General features: G+C 43.1%; 1 non-coding gene across 1 annotated transcript in view; it reads left to right on the top strand.

The window, feature by feature from the left end:
• Positions 1–17,685, top strand: part of LOC121573351 — a 54,225-nt gene that overhangs the window by 19,517 nt on the left and 17,023 nt on the right. The window lies entirely within an intron of this gene.

Genomic DNA, 17,685 nt, shown 5'->3' with positions numbered 1-17,685 from the left:
GGAGTTCAGTACTGTAGATGGTCCTTAAATAGAGTCAGGAGTACAGTACTGTAGATACCCCTTAAACAGAGTCAGGAGTTCAGTACTGTAGATACCCCTTAAACAGAGTCAGGAGTTCAGTACTGTAGATGGTCGTTAAACAGAGTCAGCAGTACAGTACTGTAGATGGTCCTTAAACAGAGTCAGGAGTTCAGTACTGTAGATGGTCCTTAAACAGAGTCAGAAGTACAGTACTGTAGATACCCCCTTAAACAGAGTCAGGAGTACAGTACTGTAGATACCCCTTAAACAGAGTCAGGAGTACAGTACTGTAGATGGTCCTTAAACAGAGTCAGGAGTTCAGTACTGTAGATGGTCCTTAAACAGAGTCAGGAGTACAGTACTGTAGATGGTCCTTAAACAGAGTCAGGAGTACAGTACTGTAGATACCCCTTAAACAGAGTCAGGAGTACAGTACTGTAGATGGTCCTTAAACAGAGTCAGGAGTTCAGTACTGTAGATACCCCTTAAACAGAGTCAGGAGTACAGTACTGTAGATACCCCTTAAACAGAGTCAGGAGTACAGTACTGTAAATACCCCTTAAACAGAGTCAGGAGTTCAGTACTGTAGATACCCCTTAAACAGAGTCAGGAGTTCAGTACTGTAGATACCCCTTAAACAGAGTCAGGAGTACAGTACTGTAGATACCCCTTAAACAGAGTCAGGAGTTCAGTACTGTAGATGGTCCTTAAACAGAGTCAGGAGTACAGTACTGTAGATACCCCTTAAACAGAGTCAGGAGTACAGTACTGTAGATGGTCCTTAAACAGAGTCAGGAGTTCAGTACTGTAGATACCCCTTAAACAGAGTCAGGAGTTCAGTACTGTAGATACCCCTTAAACAGAGTCAGGAGTTCAGTACTGTAGATGGTCCTTAAACAGAGTCAGGAGTTCAGTACTGTAGATGGTCCTTAAACAGAGTCAGGAGTTCAGTACTGTAGATGGTCCTTAAACAGAGTCAGGAGTTCAGTACTGTAGATACCCCTTAAACAGAGTCAGGAGTACAGTACTGTAGATGGTCCTTAAACAGAGTCAGCAGTACAGTACTGTAGATGGTCCTTAAACAGAGTCAGGAGTTCAGTACTGTAGATGGTCCTTAAACAGAGTCAGGAGTTCAGTACTGTAGATACCCCTTAAACAGAGTCAGGAGTACAGTACTGTAGATGGTCCTTAAACAGAGTCAGGAGTTCAGTACTGTAGATGGTCCTTAAACAGAGTCAGGAGTACAGTACTGTAGATGGTCCTTAAACAGAGTCAGCAGTACAGTACTGTAGATGGTCCTTAAACAGAGTCAGGAGTTCAGTACTGTAGATGGTCCTTAAATAGAGTCAGGAGTACAGTACTGTAGATACCCCTTAAACAGAGTCAGGAGTACAGTACTGTAGATGGTCCTTAAACAGAGTCAGGAGTACAGTACTGTAGATACCCCTTAAACAGAGTCAGGAGTACAGTACTGTAGATACCCCTTAAACAGAGTCAGGAGTACAGTACTGTAGATACCCCTTAAACAGAGTCAGGAGTTCAGTACTGTAGATGGTCCTTAAACAGAGTCAGGAGTACAGTACTGTAGATGGTCCTTAAACAGAGTCAGGAGTTCAGTACTGTAGATACCCCCTTAAACAGAGTCAGTAGTTCAGTACCGTAGATACCCCTTAAACAGAGTCAGGAGTTCAGTACTGTAGATGGTCCTTAAACAGAGTCAGGAGTTCAGTACTGTAGATGGTCCTTAAATAGAGTCAGGAGTACAGTACTGTAGATACCCTTAAACAGAGTCAGGAGTTCAGTACTGTAGATACCCCTTAAACAGAGTCAGGAGTTCAGTACTGTAGATGGTCCTTAAACAGAGTCAGGAGTACAGTACTGTAGATGGTCCTTAAACAGAGTCAGGAGTTCAGTACTGTAGATGGTCCTTAAACAGAGTCAGGAGTTCAGTACTGTAGATACCCCTTAAACAGAGTCAGGAGTACAGTACTGTAGATACCCCTTAAACAGATTCAGGAGTTCAGTACTGTAGATGGTCCTTAAACAGAGTCAGGAGTACAGTACTGTAGATGGTCCTTAAACAGAGTCAGGAGTACAGTACTGTAGATGGTCCTTAAACAGAGTCAGGAGTTCAGTACTGTAGATACCCCTTAAACAGAGTCAGGAGTTCAGTACTGTAGATACCCCTTAAACAGAGTCAGGAGTTCAGTACTGTAGATGGTCCTTAAACAGAGTCAGGAGTTCAGTACTGTAGATGGTCCTTAAACAGAGTCAGGAGTTCAGTACTGTAGATGGTCCTTAAACAGAGTCAGGAGTTCAGTACTGTAGATACCCCTTAAACAGAGTCAGGAGTACAGTACTGTAGATGGTCCTTAAACAGAGTCAGCAGTACAGTACTGTAGATGGTCCTTAAACAGAGTCAGGAGTTCAGTACTGTAGATGGTCCTTAAACAGAGTCAGGAGTTCAGTACTGTAGATACCCCTTAAACAGAGTCAGGAGTACAGTACTGTAGATGGTCCTTAAACAGAGTCAGGAGTTCAGTACTGTAGATACCCCTTAAACAGAGTCAGGAGTACAGTACTGTAGATGGTCCTTAAACAGAGTCAGCAGTACAGTACTGTAGATGGTCCTTAAACAGAGTCAGGAGTTCAGTACTGTAGATGGTCCTTAAATAGAGTCAGGAGTACAGTACTGTAGATACCCCTTAAACAGAGTCAGGAGTACAGTACTGTAGATGGTCCTTAAACAGAGTCAGGAGTACAGTACTGTAGATACCCCTTAAACAGAGTCAGGAGTACAGTACTGTAGATACCCCTTAAACAGAGTCAGGAGTACAGTACTGTAGATACCCCTTAAACAGAGTCAGGAGTTCAGTACTGTAGATGGTCCTTAAACAGAGTCAGGAGTACAGTACTGTAGATGGTCCTTAAACAGAGTCAGGAGTTCAGTACTGTAGATACCCCTTAAACAGAGTCAGTAGTTCAGTACTGTAGATACCCCTTAAACAGAGTCAGGAGTTCAGTACTGTAGATGGTCCTTAAACAGAGTCAGGAGTTCAGTACTGTAGATGATCCTTAAATAGAGTCAGGAGTACAGTACTGTAGATACCCCTTAAACAGAGTCAGGAGTTCAGTACTGTAGATACCCTTAAACAGAGTCAGGAGTTCAGTACTGTAGATGGTCCTTAAACAGAGTCAGCAGTACAGTACTGTAGATGGTCCTTAAACAGAGTCAGGAGTTCAGTACTGTAGATGGTCCTTAAACAGAGTCAGGAGTACAGTACTGTAGATGGTCCTTAAACAGAGTCAGGAGTTCAGTACTGTAGATACCCCTTAAACAGAGTCAGTAGTTCAGTACTGTAGATACCCCCTTAAACAGAGTCAGGAGTTCAGTACTGTAGATGGTCCTTAAACAGAGTCAGGAGTTCAGTACTGTAGATGGTCCTTAAAAAGAGTCAGGAGTACAGTACTGTAGATACCCCTTAAACAGAGTCAGGAGTTCAGTACTGTAGATACCCCTTAAACAGAGTCAGGAGTTCAGTACTGTAGATGGTCCTTAAACAGAGTCAGCAGTACAGTACTGTAGATGGTCCTTAAACAGAGTCAGGAGTTCAGTACTGTAGATGGTCCTTAAACAGAGTCAGAAGTACAGTACTGTAGATACCCCTTAAACAGAGTCAGGAGTACAGTACTGTAGATACCCCTTAAACAGAGTCAGGAGTACAGTACTGTAGATGGTCCTTAAACAGAGTCAGGAGTTCAGTACTGTAGATACCCCTTAAACAGAGTCAGGAGTACAGTACTGTAGATGGTCCTTAACCAGAGTAGGAGTTCAGTACTGTAGATGGTCCTTAAACAGAGTCAGGAGTACAGTACTGTAGATGGTCCTTAAACAGAGTCAGGAGTACAGTACTGTAGATACCCCTTAAACAGAGTCAGGAGTACAGTACTGTAGATACCCCTTAAACAGAGTCAGGAGTACAGTACTGTAGATACCCCTTAAACAGAGTCAGGAGTTCAGTACTGTAGATGGTCCTTAAACAGAGTCAGGAGTACAGTACTGTAGATGGTCCTTAAACAGAGTCAGGAGTTCAGTACTGTAGATGGTCCTTAAACAGAGTCAGGAGTTCAGTACTGTAGATACCCCTTAAACAGAGTCAGGAGTACAGTACTGTAGATACCCCTTAAACAGAGTCAGGAGTTCAGTACTGTAGATGGTCCTTAAACAGAGTCAGGAGTACAGTACTGTAGATACCCCTTAAACAGAGTCAGTAGTTCAGTACTGTAGATACCCCTTAAACAGAGTCAGGAGTTCAGTACTGTAGATGGTCCTTAAACAGAGTCAGGAGTTCAGTACTGTAGATGGTCCTTAAATAGAGTCAGGAGTACAGTACTGTAGATACCCCTTAAACAGAGTCAGGAGTTCAGTACTGTAGATACCCCTTAAACAGAGTCAGGAGTTCAGTACTGTAGATGGTCCTTAAACAGAGTCAGCAGTACAGTACTGTAGATGGTCCTTAAACAGAGTCAGGAGTTCAGTACTGTAGATGGTCCTTAAACAGAGTCAGAAGTACAGTACTGTAGATACCCCTTAAACAGAGTCAGGAGTACAGTACTGTAGATACCCCTTAAACAGAGTCAGGAGTACAGTACTGTAGATGGTCCTTAAACAGAGTCAGGAGTTCAGTACTGTAGATGGTCCTTAAACAGAGTCAGGAGTACAGTACTGTAGATGGTCCTTAAACAGAGTCAGGAGTACAGTACTGTAGATACCCCTTAAACAGAGTCAGGAGTACAGTACTGTAGATGGTCCTTAAACAGAGTCAGGAGTTCAGTACTGTAGATACCCCCTTAAACAGAGTCAGGAGTACAGTACTGTAGATACCCCTTAAACAGAGTCAGGAGTACAGTACTGTAAATACCCCTTAAACAGAGTCAGGAGTTCAGTACTGTAGATACCCCTAAAACAGAGTCAGGAGTTCAGTACTGTAGATACCCTTAAACAGAGTCAGGAGTACAGTACTGTAGATACCCCTTAAACAGAGTCAGGAGTTCAGTACTGTAGATGGTCCTTAAACAGAGTCAGGAGTACAGTACTGTAGATACCCCCTTAAACAGAGTCAGGAGTACAGTACTGTAGATGGTCCTTAAACAGAGTCAGGAGTTCAGTACTGTAGATACCCCTTAAACAGAGTCAGGAGTTCAGTACTGTAGATACCCCTTAAACAGAGTCAGGAGTTCAGTACTGTAGATGGTCCTTAAACAGAGTCAGGAGTTCAGTACTGTAGATGGTCCTTAAACAGAGTCAGGAGTTCAGTACTGTAGATGGTCCTTAAACAGAGTCAGGAGTTCAGTACTGTAGATACCCCCTTAAACAGAGTCAGGAGTACAGTACTGTAGATGGTCCTTAAACAGAGTCAGGAGTACAGTACTGTAGATGGTCCTTAAACAGAGTCAGGAGTTCAGTACTGTAGATGCTCCTTAAACAGAGTCAGGAGTTCAGTACTGTAGATACTCCCTTAAACAGAGTCAGCAGACAGTACTGTAGATGGTCCTTAAACAGAATCAGGAGTTCAGTACTGTAGATGGTCCTTAAATAGAGTCAGGAGTACAGTACTGTAGATACCCCTTAAACAGAGTCAGGAGTACAGTACTGTAGATGGTCCTTAAACAGAGTCAGGAGTACAGTACTGTAGATACCCCTTAAACAGAGTCAGGAGTACAGTACTGTAGATACCCCTTAAACAGAGTCAGGAGTACAGTACTGTAGATACCCCTTAAACAGAGTCAGGAGTACAGTACTGTAGATGGTCCTTAAACAGAGTCAGGAGTTCAGTACTGTAGATACCCCTTAAACAGAGTCAGGAGTACAGTACTGTAGATGGTCCTTAACCAGAGTAGGAGTTCAGTACTGTAGATGGTCCTTAAACAGAGTCAGGAGTACAGTACTGTAGATGGTCCTTAAACAGAGTCAGGAGTACAGTACTGTAGATACCCCTTAAACAGAGTCAGGAGTACAGTACTGTAGATACCCCTTAAACAGAGTCAGAGTACAGTACTGTAGATACCCCTTAAACAGAGTCAGGAGTTCAGTACTGTAGATGGTCCTTAAACAGAGTCAGGAGTACAGTACTGTAGATGGTCCTTAAACAGAGTCAGGAGTTCAGTACTGTAGATGGTCCTTAAACAGAGTCAGGAGTTCAGTACTGTAGATACCCCTTAAACAGAGTCAGGAGTACAGTACTGTAGATACCCCTTAAACAGAGTCAGGAGTTCAGTACTGTAGATGGTCCTTAAACAGAGTCAGGAGTACAGTACTGTAGATACCCCCTTAAACAGAGTCAGTAGTTCAGTACTGTAGATACCCCTTAAACAGAGTCAGGAGTTCAGTACTGTAGATGGTCCTTAAACAGAGTCAGGAGTTCAGTACTGTAGATGGTCCCTTAAATAGAGTCAGGAGTACAGTACTGTAGATACCCCTTAAACAGAGTCAGGAGTTCAGTACTGTAGATACCCCTTAAACAGAGTCAGGAGTTCAGTACTGTAGATGGTCCTTAAACAGAGTCAGCAGTACAGTACTGTAGATGGTCCTTAAACAGAGTCAGGAGTTCAGTACTGTAGATGGTCCTTAAACAGAGTCAGAAGTACAGTACTGTAGATACCCCTTAAACAGAGTCAGGAGTACAGTACTGTAGATACCCCTTAAACAGAGTCAGGAGTACAGTACTGTAGATGGTCCTTAAACAGAGTCAGGAGTTCAGTACTGTAGATGGTCCTTAAACAGAGTCAGGAGTACAGTACTGTAGATGGTCCTTAAACAGAGTCAGGAGTACAGTACTGTAGATACCCCTTAAACAGAGTCAGGAGTACAGTACTGTAGATGGTCCTTAAACAGAGTCAGGAGTTCAGTACTGTAGATACCCCTTAAACAGAGTCAGGAGGAAGTACTGTAGATACCCCCTTAAACAGAGTCAGGAGTACAGTACTGTAAATACCCCTTAAACAGAGTCAGGAGTTCAGTACTGTAGATACCCCTTAAACAGAGTCAGGAGTTCAGTACTGTAGATACCCCTTAAACAGAGTCAGGAGTACAGTACTGTAGATACCCCTTAAACAGAGTCAGGAGTTCAGTACTGTAGATGGTCCTTAAACAGAGTCAGGAGTACAGTACTGTAGATACCCCTTAAACAGAGTCAGGAGTACAGTACTGTAGATGGTCCTTAAACAGAGTCAGGAGTTCAGTACTGTAGATACCCCTTAAACAGAGTCAGGAGTTCAGTACTGTAGATACCCCTTAAACAGAGTCAGGAGTTCAGTACTGTAGATGGTCCTTAAACAGAGTCAGGAGTTCAGTACTGTAGATGGTCCTTAAACAGAGTCAGGAGTTCAGTACTGTAGATGGTCCTTAAACAGAGTCAGGAGTTCAGTACTGTAGATGGTCCTTAAACAGAGTCAGGAGTTCAGTACTGTAGATACCCCTTAAACAGAGTCAGGAGTACAGTACTGTAGATGGTCCTTAAACAGAGTCAGGAGTTCAGTACTGTAGATACCCCTTAAACAGAGTCAGGAGTACAGTACTGTAGATGGTCCTTAAACAGAGTCAGCAGTACAGTACTGTAGATGGTCCTTAAACAGAATCAGGAGTTCAGTACTGTAGATGGTCCTTAAATAGAGTCAGGAGTACAGTACTGTAGATACCCCTTAAACAGAGTCAGGAGTACAGTACTGTAGATGGTCCTTAAACAGAGTCAGGAGTACAGTACTGTAGATACCCCTTAAACAGAGTCAGGAGTACAGTACTGTAGATACCCCTTAAACAGAGTCAGGAGTACAGTACTGTAGATACCCCTTAAACAGAGTCAGGAGTACAGTACTGTAGATGGTCCTTAAACAGAGTCAGGAGTTCAGTACTGTAGATACCCCTTAAACAGAGTCAGTAGTTCAGTACTGTAGATACCCCTTAAACAGAGTCAGGAGTTCAGTACTGTAGATGGTCCTTAAACAGAGTCAGGAGTTCAGTACTGTAGATGGTCCTTAAATAGAGTCAGGAGTACAGTACTGTAGATACCCCTTAAACAGAGTCAGGAGTTCAGTACTGTAGATACCCCTTAAACAGAGTCAGGAGTTCAGTACTGTAGATGGTCCTTAAACAGAGTCAGGAGTACAGTACTGTAGATGGTCCTTAAACAGAGTCAGGAGTTCAGTACTGTAGATGGTCCTTAAACAGAGTCAGGAGTTCAGTACTGTAGATACCCCTTAAACAGAGTCAGGAGTACAGTACTGTAGATACCCCTTAAACAGAGTCAGGAGTTCAGTACTGTAGATGGTCCTTAAACAGAGTCAGGAGTACAGTACTGTAGATGGTCCTTAAACAGAGTCAGGAGTACAGTACTGTAGATGGTCCTTAAACAGAGTCAGGAGTTCAGTACTGTAGATACCCCTTAAACAGAGTCAGGAGTTCAGTACTGTAGATACCCCTTAAACAGAGTCAGGAGTTCAGTACTGTAGATGGTCCTTAAACAGAGTCAGGAGTTCAGTACTGTAGATGGTCCTTAAACAGAGTCAGGAGTTCAGTACTGTAGATGGTCCTTAAACAGAGTCAGGAGTTCAGTACTGTAGATACCCCTTAAACAGAGTCAGGAGTACAGTACTGTAGATGGTCCTTAAACAGAGTCAGCAGTACAGTACTGTAGATGGTCCTTAAACAGAGTCAGGAGTTCAGTACTGTAGATGGTCCTTAAACAGAGTCAGGAGTTCAGTACTGTAGATACCCCTTAAACAGAGTCAGGAGTACAGTACTGTAGATGGTCCTTAAACAGAGTCAGGAGTTCAGTACTGTAGATACCCCTTAAACAGAGTCAGGAGTACAGTACTGTAGATGGTCCTTAAACAGAGTCAGCAGTACAGTACTGTAGATGGTCCTTAAACAGAGTCAGGAGTTCAGTACTGTAGATGGTCCTTAAATAGAGTCAGGAGTACAGTACTGTAGATACCCCTTAAACAGAGTCAGGAGTACAGTACTGTAGATGGTCCTTAAACAGAGTCAGGAGTACAGTACTGTAGATACCCCTTAAACAGAGTCAGGAGTACAGTACTGTAGATACCCCTTAAACAGAGTCAGGAGTACAGTACTGTAGATACCCCTTAAACAGAGTCAGGAGTTCAGTACTGTAGATGGTCCTTAAACAGAGTCAGGAGTACAGTACTGTAGATGGTCCTTTTACAGAGTCAGGAGTTCAGTACTGTAGATACCCCTTAAACAGAGTCAGTAGTTCAGTACTGTAGATACCCCTTAAACAGAGTCAGGAGTTCAGTACTGTAGATGGTCCTTAAACAGAGTCAGGAGTTCAGTACTGTAGATGATCCTTAAATAGAGTCAGGAGTACAGTACTGTAGATACCCCTTAAACAGAGTCAGGAGTTCAGTACTGTAGATACCCTTAAACAGAGTCAGGAGTTCAGTACTGTAGATGGTCCTTAAACAGAGTCAGCAGTACAGTACTGTAGATGGTCCTTAAACAGAGTCAGGAGTTCAGTACTGTAGATGGTCCTTAAACAGAGTCAGGAGTACAGTACTGTAGATGGTCCTTAAACAGAGTCAGGAGTTCAGTACTGTAGATACCCCTTAAACAGAGTCAGTAGTTCAGTACTGTAGATACCCCTTAAACAGAGTCAGGAGTTCAGTACTGTAGATGGTCCTTAAACAGAGTCAGGAGTTCAGTACTGTAGATGGTCCTTAAATAGAGTCAGGAGTACAGTACTGTAGATACCCCTTAAACAGAGTCAGGAGTTCAGTACTGTAGATACCCCTTAAACAGAGTCAGGAGTTCAGTACTGTAGATGGTCCTTAAACAGAGTCAGCAGTACAGTACTGTAGATGGTCCTTAAACAGAGTCAGGAGTTCAGTACTGTAGATGGTCCTTAAACAGAGTCAGAAGTACAGTACTGTAGATACCCCTTAAACAGAGTCAGGAGTACAGTACTGTAGATACCCCTTAAACAGAGTCAGGAGTACAGTACTGTAGATGGTCCTTAAACAGAGTCAGGAGTTCAGTACTGTAGATACCCCTTAAACAGAGTCAGGAGTACAGTACTGTAGATGGTCCTTAACCAGAGTAGGAGTTCAGTACTGTAGATGGTCCTTAAATAGAGTCAGGAGTACAGTACTGTAAATGGTCCTTAAACAGAGTCAGGAGTACAGTACTGTAGATACCCCTTAAACAGAGTCAGGAGTACAGTACTGTAGATACCCCTTAAACAGAGTCAGGAGTACAGTACTGTAGATACCCCTTAAACAGAGTCAGGAGTTCAGTACTGTAGATGGTCCTTAAACAGAGTCAGGAGTACAGTACTGTAGATGGTCCTTAAACAGAGTCAGGAGTTCAGTACTGTAGATGGTCCTTAAACAGAGTCAGGAGTTCAGTACTGTAGATACCCCCTTAAACAGAGTCAGGAGTACAGTACTGTAGATACCCTTTAAACAGAGTCAGGAGTTCAGTACTGTAGATGGTCCTTAAACAGAGTCAGGAGTACAGTACTGTAGATACCCCTTAAACAGAGTCAGGAGTACAGTACTGTAGATGGTCCTTAAACAGAGTCAGGAGTTCAGTACTGTAGATACCCCTTAAACAGAGTCAGGAGTTCAGTACTGTAGATACCCCTTAAACAGAGTCAGGAGTTCAGTACTGTAGATGGTCCTTAAACAGAGTCAGGAGTTCAGTACTGTAGATGGTCCTTAAACAGAGTCAGGAGTTCAGTACTGTAGATGGTCCTTAAACAGAGTCAGGAGTTCAGTACTGTAGATACCCCTTAAACAGAGTCAGGAGTACAGTACTGTAGATGGTCCTTAAACAGAGTCAGGAGTACAGTACTGTAGATGGTCCTTAAACAGAGTCAGGAGTACAGTACTGTAGATACCCCTTAAACAGAGTCAGGAGTTCAGTACTGTAGATGGTCCTTAAACAGAGTCAGGAGTTCAGTACTGTAGATGGTCCTTAAACAGAGTCAGGAGTACAGTACTGTAGATGGTCCTTAAACAGAGTCAGGAGTACAGTACTGTAGATACCCCTTAAACAGAGTCAGGAGTACAGTACTGTAGATGGTCCTTAAACAGAGTCAGGAGTTCAGTACTGTAGATGGTCCTTAAACAGAGTCAGGAGTACAGTACTGTAGATACCCCTTAAACAGAGTCAGGAGTACAGTACTGTAGATACCCCCTTAAACAGAGTCAGGAGTACAGTACTGTAGATACCCCTTAAACAGAGTCAGGAGTACAGTACTGTAGATACCCCTTAAACAGAGTCAGGAGTACAGTACTGTAGATACCCATTAAACAGAGTCAGGAGTACAGTACTGTAGATGGTCCTTAAACAGAGTCAGGAGTACAGTACTGTAGATACCCCTTAAACAGAGTCAGGAGTACAGTACTGTAGATACCCCTTAAACAGAGTCAGGAGTTCAGTACTGTAAATACCCCTTAAACAGAGTCAGGAGTACAGTACTGTAGATGGTCCTTAAACAGAGTCAGGAGTTCAGTACTGTAGATACCCCTTAAACAGAGTCAGGAGTACAGTACTGTAGATGGTCCTTAAACAGAGTCAGGAGTACAGTACTGTAGATGGTCCTTAAACAGAGTCAGGAGTTCAGTACTGTAGATGGTCCTTAAACAGAGTCAGGAGTACAGTACTGTAGATGGTCCTTAAACAGAGTCAGGAGTTCAGTACTGTAGATGGTCCTTAAACAGAGTCAGGAGTACAGTACTGTAGATACCCCTTAAACAGAGTCAGGAGTTCAGTACTGTAGATACCCCTTAAACAGAGTCAGGAGTACAGTACTGTAGATACCCCTTAAACAGAGTCAGGAGTACAGTACTGTAGATACCCCTTAAACAGAGTCAGGAGTTCAGTACTGTAGATACCCCTTAAACAGAGTCAGGAGTTCAGTACTGTAGATACCCCTTAAACAGAGTCAGGAGTACAGTACTGTAGATGGTCCTTAAACAGAGTCAGGAGTTCAGTACTGTAGATACCCCTTAAACAGAGTCAGGAGTACAGTACTGTAGATGGTCCTTAAACAGAGTCAGGAGTTCAGTACTGTAGATGGTCCTTAAACAGAGTCAGGAGTTCAGTACTGTATATGGTCCTTAAACAGAGTCAGGAGTACAGTACTGTAGATACCCCTTAAACAGAGTCAGGAGTTCAGTACTGTAGACGGTCCTTAAACAGAGTCAGGAGAACAGTACTGTAGATGGTCCTTAAACAGAGTCAGGAGTACAGTACTGTAGATGGTCCTTAAACAGAGTCAGGAGTTCAGTACTGTAGTACCCCTTAAACAGAGTCAGGTGTACAGTACTGTAGATACCCCTTAAACAGAGTCAGGAGTACAGGACTGTAGATGGTCCTTAAACAGAGTCAGGAGTTCAGTACTGTAGATGGTCCTTAAACAGAGTCAGGAGTTCAGTACTGTAGATACCCCTTAAACAGAGTCAGGAGTACAGTACTGTAGATACCCCTTAAACAGAGTCAGGAGTACAGGACTGTAGATGGTCCTTAAACAGAGTCAGGAGTTCAGTACTGTAGATACCCCTTAAACAGAGTCAGGAGTTCAGTACTGTAGATGGTCCTTAAACAGAGTCAGGAGTTCAGTACTGTAGATGGTCCTTAAACAGAGTCAGGAGTACAGTACTGTAGATGGTCCTTAAACAGAGTCAGGAGTACAGTACTGTAGATACCCCTTAAACAGAGTCAGGAGTACAGTACTGTAGATGGTCCTTAAACAGAGTCAGGAGTTCAGTACTGTAGATGGTCCTTAAACAGAGTCAGGAGTACAGTACTGTAGATACCCCTTAAACAGAGTCAGGAGTACAGTACTGTAGATACCCCTTAAACAGAGTCAGGAGTACAGTACTGTAGATACCCCTTAAACAGAGTCAGGAGTACAGTACTGTAGATACCCCTTAAACAGAGTCAGGAGTACAGTACTGTAGATACCCCTTAAACAGAGTCAGGAGTACAGTACTGTAGATACCCCTTAAACAGAGTCAGGAGTTCAGTACTGTAGATGGTCCTTAAACAGAGTCAGGAGTACAGTACTGTAGATGGTCCTTAAACAGAGTCAGGAGTTCAGTACTGTAGATGGTCCTTAAACAGAGTCAGGAGTTCAGTACTGTAGATACCCCTTAAACAGAGTCAGGAGTACAGTACTGTAGATACCCCTTAAACAGAGTCAGGAGTTCAGTACTGTAGATGGTCCTTAAACAGAGTCAGGAGTACAGTACTGTAGATACCCCTTAAACAGAGTCAGGAGTACAGTACTGTAGATGGTCCTTAAACAGAGTCAGGAGTTCAGTACTGTAGATACCCCTTAAACAGAGTCAGGAGTTCAGTACTGTAGATACCCCTTAAACAGAGTCAGGAGTTCAGTACTGTAGATGGTCCTTAAACAGAGTCAGGAGTTCAGTACTGTAGATGGTCCTTAAACAGAGTCAGGAGTTCAGTACTGTAGATGGTCCTTAAACAGAGTCAGGAGTTCAGTACTGTAGATGGTCCTTAAACAGAGTCAGGAGTACAGTACTGTAGATACCCCTTAAACAGAGTCAGGAGTACAGTACTGTAGATGGTCCTTAAACAGAGTCAGGAGTACAGTACTGTAGATACCCCTTAAACAGAGTCAGGAGTTCAGTACTGTAGATGGTCCTTAAACAGAGTCAGGAGTTCAGTACTGTAGATGGTCCTTAAACAGAGTCAGGAGTACAGTACTGTAGATGGTCCTTAAACAGAGTCAGGAGTACAGTACTGTAGATACCCCTTAAACAGAGTCAGGAGTACAGTACTGTAGATGGTCCTTAAACAGAGTCAGGAGTTCAGTACTGTAGATGGTCCTTAAACAGAGTCAGGAGTACAGTACTGTAGATACCCCTTAAACAGAGTCAGGAGTACAGTACTGTAGATACCCCTTAAACAGAGTCAGGAGTACAGTACTGTAGATACCCCCTTAAACAGAGTCAGGAGTACAGTACTGTAGATACCCCTTAAACAGAGTCAGGAGTACAGTACTGTAGATACCCATTAAACAGAGTCAGGAGTACAGTACTGTAGATGGTCCTTAAACAGAGTCAGGAGTACAGTACTGTAGATACCCCTTAAACAGAGTCAGGAGTACAGTACTGTAGATACCCCTTAAACAGAGTCAGGAGTTCAGTACTGTAAATACCCCTTAAACAGAGTCAGGAGTACAGTACTGTAGATGGTCCTTAAACAGAGTCAGGAGTTCAGTACTGTAGATACCCCTTAAACAGAGTCAGGAGTACAGTACTGTAGATGGTCCTTAAACAGAGTCAGGAGTACAGTACTGTAGATGGTCCTTAAACAGAGTCAGGAGTTCAGTACTGTAGATGGTCCTTAAACAGAGTCAGGAGTACAGTACTGTAGATGGTCCTTAAACAGAGTCAGGAGTTCAGTACTGTAGATGGTCCTTAAACAGAGTCAGGAGTACAGTACTGTAGATACCCCTTAAACAGAGTCAGGAGTTCAGTACTGTAGATACCCCTTAAACAGAGTCAGGAGTACAGTACTGTAGATACCCCTTAAACAGAGTCAGGAGTACAGTACTGTAGATACCCCTTAAACAGAGTCAGGAGTTCAGTACTGTAGATACCCCTTAAACAGAGTCAGGAGTTCAGTACTGTAGATACCCCTTAAACAGAGTCAGGAGTACAGTACTGTAGATGGTCCTTAAACAGAGTCAGGAGTTCAGTACTGTAGATACCCCTTAAACAGAGTCAGGAGTACAGTACTGTAGATGGTCCTTAAACAGAGTCAGGAGTTCAGTACTGTAGATGGTCCTTAAACAGAGTCAGGAGTTCAGTACTGTATATGGTCCTTAAACAGAGTCAGGAGTACAGTACTGTAGATACCCCTTAAACAGAGTCAGGAGTTCAGTACTGTAGACGGTCCTTAAAACAGAGTCAGGAGTACAGTACTGTAGATGGTCCTTAAACAGAGTCAGGAGTACAGTACTGTAGATGGTCCTTAAACAGAGTCAGGAGTTCAGTACTGTAGTACCCCTTAAACAGAGTCAGGTGTACAGTACTGTAGATACCCCTTAAACAGAGTCAGGAGTACAGGACTGTAGATGGTCCTTAAACAGAGTCAGGAGTTCAGTACTGTAGATGGTCCTTAAACAGAGTCAGGAGTTCAGTACTGTAGATACCCCCTTAAACAGAGTCAGGAGTACAGTACTGTAGATACCCCTTAAACAGAGTCAGGAGTACAGGACTGTAGATGGTCCTTAAACAGAGTCAGGAGTTCAGTACTGTAGATACCCCTTAAACAGAGTCAGGAGTTCAGTACTGTAGATGGTCCTTAAACAGAGTCAGGAGTTCAGTACTGTAGATGGTCCTTAAACAGAGTCAGGAGTACAGTACTGTAGATGGTCCTTAAACAGAGTCAGGAGTACAGTACTGTAGATACCCCTTAAACAGAGTCAGGAGTACAGTACTGTAGATGGTCCTTAAACAGAGTCAGGAGTTCAGTACTGTAGATGGTCCTTAAACAGAGTCAGGAGTACAGTACTGTAGATACCCCTTAAACAGAGTCAGGAGTACAGTACTGTAGATACCCCTTAAACAGAGTCAGGAGTACAGTACTGTAGATACCCCTTAAACAGAGTCAGGAGTACAGTACTGTAGATACCCCTTAAACAGAGTCAGGAGTACAGTACTGTAGATACCCATTAAACAGAGTCAGGAGTACAGTACTGTAGATGGTCCTTAAACAGAGTCAGGAGTACAGTACTGTAGATACCCCTTAAACAGAGTCAGGAGTACAGTACTGTAGATACCCCTTAAACAGAGTCAGGATTTCAGTACTGTAAATACCCCTTAAACAGAGTCAGGAGTACAGTACTGTAGATGGTCCTTAAACAGAGTCAGGAGTTCAGTACTGTAGATACCCCTTAAACAGAGTCAGGAGTACAGTACTGTAGATGGTCCTTAAACAGAGTCAGGAGTACAGTACTGTAGATACCCCTTAAACAGAGTCAGGAGTTCAGTACTGTAGATACCCCTTAAACAGAGTCAGGAGTACAGTACTGTAGATACCCCTTAAACAGAGTCAGGAGTACAGTACTGTAGATACCCCTTAAACAGAGTCAGGAGTTCAGTACTGTAGATACCCCTTAAACAGAGTCAGGAGTTCAGTACTGTAGACGGTCCTTAAACAGAGTCAGGAGTACAGTACTGTAGATGGTCCTTAAACAGAGTCAGGAGTACAGTACTGTAGATGGTCCTTAAACAGAGTCAGGAGTTCAGTACTGTAGATACCCCTTAAACAGAGTCAGGAGTACAGGACTGTAGATGGTCCTTAAACAGAGTCAGGAGTACAGTACTGTAGATACCCCTTAAACAGAGTCAGGAGTACAGTACTGTAGATACCCATTAAACAGAGTCAGGAGTACAGTACTGTAGATACCCCTTAAACAGAGTCAGGAGTACAGTACTGTAGATACCCCTTAAACAGAGTCAGGAGTTCAGTACTGTAAATACCCCTTAAACAGAGTCAGGAGTACAGTACTGTAGATGGTCCTTAAACAGAGTCAAGAGTTCAGTACTGTAGATACCCCTTAAACAGAGTCAGGAGTACAGTACTGTAGATGGTCCTTAAACAGAGTCAGGAGTACAGTACTGTAGATACCCCTTAAACAGAGTCAGGAGTTCAGTACTGTAGATACCCCTTAAACAGAGTCAGGAGTACAGTACTGTAGATACCCCTTAAACAGAGTCAGGAGTACAGTACTGTAGATACCCCTTAAACAGAGTCAGGAGTTCAGTACTGTAGATACCCCTTAAACAGAGTCAGGAGTTCAGTACTGTAGACGGTCCTTAAACAGAGTCAGGAGTACAGTACTGTAGATGGTCCTTAAACAGAGTCAGGAGTACAGTACTGTAGATGGTCCTTAAACAGAGTCAGGAGTTCAGTACTGTAGATACCCCTTAAACAGAGTCAGGAGTACAGGACTGTAGATGGTCCTTAAACAGAGTCAGGAGTTCAGTACTGTAGATGGTCCTTAAACAGAGTCAGGAGTTCAGTACTGTAGATACCCCTTAAACAGAGTCAGGAGTACAGTACTGTAGATGGTCCTTAAACAGAGTCAGGAGTACAGTACTGTAGATGGTCCTTAAACAGAGTCAGGAGTTCAGTACTGTAGATACCCCTTAAACAGAGTCAGGAGTTCAGTACTGTAGATACCCCTTAAACAGAGTCAGGAGTACAGTACTGTAGATGGTCCTTAAACAGAGTCAGGAGTACAGTACTGTAGATGGTCCTTAAACAGAGTCAGGAGTACAGTACTGTAGATACCCCTTAAACAGAGTCAGGAGTACAGTACTGTAGATACCCTTAAACAGAGTCAGGAGTACAGGACTGTAGATACCCTTAAACAGAGTCAGGAGTTCAGTACTGTAGATGGTCCTTAAACAGAGTCAGGAGTACAGTACTGTAGATACCCCTTAAACAGAGTCAGGAGTTCAGTACTGTAGATACCCCTTAAACAGAGTCAGGAGTTCAGTACTGTAGATACCCCTTAAACAGAGTCAGGAGTTCAGTACTGTAGATGGTCCTTAAACAGAGTCAGGAGTTCAGTCCTCTGTCAGGCGGTCAACAGCATC

This window comes from Coregonus clupeaformis, chromosome 9 (genome assembly GCF_020615455.1).
Source record: "Coregonus clupeaformis isolate EN_2021a chromosome 9, ASM2061545v1, whole genome shotgun sequence".
Taxonomy (NCBI): domain Eukaryota; kingdom Metazoa; phylum Chordata; class Actinopteri; order Salmoniformes; family Salmonidae; genus Coregonus; species Coregonus clupeaformis.
This window is presented reverse-complemented; position numbering and strand designations above follow the sequence as displayed.